The 3,163-nt window shown below is 47.4% G+C and overlaps 1 pseudogene; it reads left to right on the top strand.

The window, feature by feature from the left end:
- Positions 1 to 225: 225 nt before the first annotated feature.
- On the top strand, positions 226 to 2,169 carry LOC119318285 (annotated as a pseudogene).
- Positions 2,170 to 3,163: the final 994 nt, after the last annotated feature.

Genomic DNA, 3,163 nt, shown 5'->3' with positions numbered 1-3,163 from the left:
TCGGCCTTAAACTTGTTTTAGTTTCTTACTTTTTCTGCCATTTCCCTCAAGTCTTCTCATGCACTATAATAGTTCTGAGTTTTGCCCTCTTTTTCCTTGATGGAAAATTCAGGTGGCCTACCATCTCTTCTCCCTAGTGACCAACTGAAAAGAAAACGTATCGCGGTGCATGTCCAAAATGAAACTGAAAACAATGTGATGACCAGCACGGAGGGGTTGCTCCAAGCTCAGCTTGAGCTCTACCACCACGCCATGGGCGGAGCCAAGGGGGGGGGGGGGGCGAGCAGGGGCCTGGCCCCCCCTAACGATCGACAAATACTCAGAAGCACGAGTAATCAGCGACCGGATTTGGTGAATATACACGTACTTGGCCCCCCTTAACTCCAACGGAGAGTATAATAAAATCTGAAAAGAAAAAGGCCCATCAGAGAGCCCACACATGGTCACGGCCTGCCTCCTTCCGCTCTCCAACCCGCTAGCTCCTCTGTCGTTGCTTAAAAAAAGGCCTCGACATGATTAACGTGTGACCTGAGGCCATTAGTGCTGCCGGCGGCCGCCGCCTCATGCACTTCTAACTCACGAGGTCGATTAAATCAGTGGAGATCCTCAACAAAAGAAGAAGATTAAATCAGGGGGCACCAGCTGCGCGACAGGCAAATCGTCCTACAGATACAGCCTGTCAATTCTCTAGTGGTTCAGCTCCAAGGTTAGCACTATCAAAGCCCTCTGAATTCTCGTTTAATATGAGTTGAAATTGCACATTCAATTTTAATTATTTTGATGGTGTGATTTACAATGCTAATTCATTTGTAATTTTCTTTGATTGTCTAATCTACGATGTGGTAATGAAGAGTAAAACTAGGTTATCTTCTGATGAAATTATTTATATTTCGGTCTTATTGGCAATTGTAAAGGCAAATTTGAATTAATATCAATTTAGCTATGTTTTAGTAGTGTTGACACAAAACAGTACTATAGTACAGGGGAACCTTTTTTTTGCGTTGCACGATTTGTTTTTGCCAACTTGGCTTGGCCCCCCCTATACCTAAATCCTGGCTCCGCCCCTGGCCATGGGGTACGTCAAGTCTGCCATGCTGAGGGCCGCCGTGGACTTACGCGTCCCCGACGCCATCCACCATCGTGGAGGTGCCGCCACCTTGTTCGACATCGCCGCCAAGGTCGGGATCCAGCCGGCAAAGGTTTCCCACCTCCATCGGCTCATGCGTGCCCTCACCATCCTCGGCATCTTCTCCGTAGACCAGGGCCCCCACGATGATGCCACCGACATGCACTACAAGTTCACTCCACTCTCGCGCCTCCTCGTCGGGGACAGCTCGTGCACCCAGTCTCCCATCGTGCGCGTGCTCGTGGACCCGCTGTCCTTGACCGCCCTTTGCAGTATAGGGGAGTAGTTCACCGACGAGAGAGCGTCAGCCCTGACACTCTTTGAGGTGGCACATGGGTGCACACGGGAGGAGATGACGGCGAAGAAGGGCACACGTGGCATGTTCAATGCTGGCATGGTCTCCGATAGCCGCCTCCTTATGGAGACCATCATCAGGGATCACTGCAACATCTTTGAGGGCGTGGACCTCTCTCGTTGACACTGGCGGTGCCCATGGTGCCACGGCGGAAGCCATCGCTAAGGCGCTCCCCCACATCAACTGCACCGTCTTGGACCTCCCACACGCGATTGCGGGGGCACCTGCCATCAGTAATGTTCAGTTTGTTGCTGGCGATTTGTTTGAGTACGTGCCACCAGCAGACGTTGTTCTACTCAAGGTACACATAGGACACAACATCTAGTTCTTTCCTTCAGTTATTACATCTACTTTGAACGAGATGTGTTCTTCCATTTTCCAGTGGGTTTTGTGCTTGTGGCAAGATGAAGATGCTGTCAAGGTACTACGACGGTGCAAAGAAGCAATAATCAGTAGAGGTGCCAAAGGGAAGGTGATAATCGTCGAAGTCGTGATAGACTCCAGCATGTCACGGGATGGTGTTCTTCTTAGGGAGACACAAGTTCTATTTGATGTCCAGATGATGCGTGTTGATGGGGGCGAGCGAGACGAGAAGCAGTGGAGGGAGATTTTCCTTGAAGCCGGATTCAGTGATTACAAGATCACTCCAATGCTAGGATTTCGATCCATCATTGAAGTGTACCCTTGAATGCCCGCACACCCTGATAGAAATAAGCAGCATGTATGGTATGTAGTGTCCCTGTTATCGAATAATGCCTTGCGTTGTATTAGCAGACTGTTTACACAATAAATTTTTCAGTAATATTTGTTGATACTACTCGAGCAGTTCCATGTCTGCACTTCTTATAAAAGTTATGAAATTAGAAATAGTGTCTTCATCCATATGACACTCAGAGAATTTTCTTTCTGGTAAGCGACACACAATGGTCTATGCCAGTTTTTCGAGATTTCTTGGAAAAAAACTTGTTCCGCTGTTTGAACCGATCGAGGTAGTTCACTAAATCTGTTGGGTTCTGTATGTTGCCGTAGTGGACTAGCCTGTTGGCGTTGTTAGAATAAATCAAATCCGATGCCACCATTGATCTACCGAGGACCAAGCAATCACACGAGCACAACATCAAGATTTGTTAACGGTTCACCATCACGGCTACATCCCCGGGGCCTGACTACGGGCGCTCCTCCTCATGACACCGTTACAATGCCGCACCCCGGCCGCCCGGGCACCGACACACGCGTCGGCTCCCCCTGCGTGCCTGTGCTACTATGTTGGCATAGGTTACTGAAGGAAATATGCCCTAGAGGCAATAATAAAGTTATTATTTATTTCCTTATATCATGATAAATGTTTATTATTCATGCTAGAATTGTATTAACCGGAAACATAATACATGTGTGAATACATAGACAAACAGAGTGTCACTAGTATGCCTCTACTTGACTAGCTCGTTAATCAAAGATGGTTATGTTTCCTAACCATGGACAAAGAGTTGTTATTTGATTAACGAGATCACATCATTAGGTGAATGATCTGATTGACATGACCCATTCCATTAGCTTAGCACCCGATCGTTTAGTATGTTGCTATTGCTTTCTTCTTGACTTATACATGTTCCTATGACTATGAGATTATGCAACTTCCGTTTACCGGAGGAACACTTTATGTGCTACCAAACATCACAACG

The sequence above is a fragment of the Triticum dicoccoides genome, chromosome 6A (assembly GCF_002162155.2).
Source record: "Triticum dicoccoides isolate Atlit2015 ecotype Zavitan chromosome 6A, WEW_v2.0, whole genome shotgun sequence".
Classification (NCBI taxonomy): Eukaryota; Viridiplantae; Streptophyta; class Magnoliopsida; order Poales; family Poaceae; genus Triticum; species Triticum dicoccoides.
Note: the sequence above shows the minus strand (reverse complement) of the source record. Positions and strands in the feature narration are given on the sequence as shown.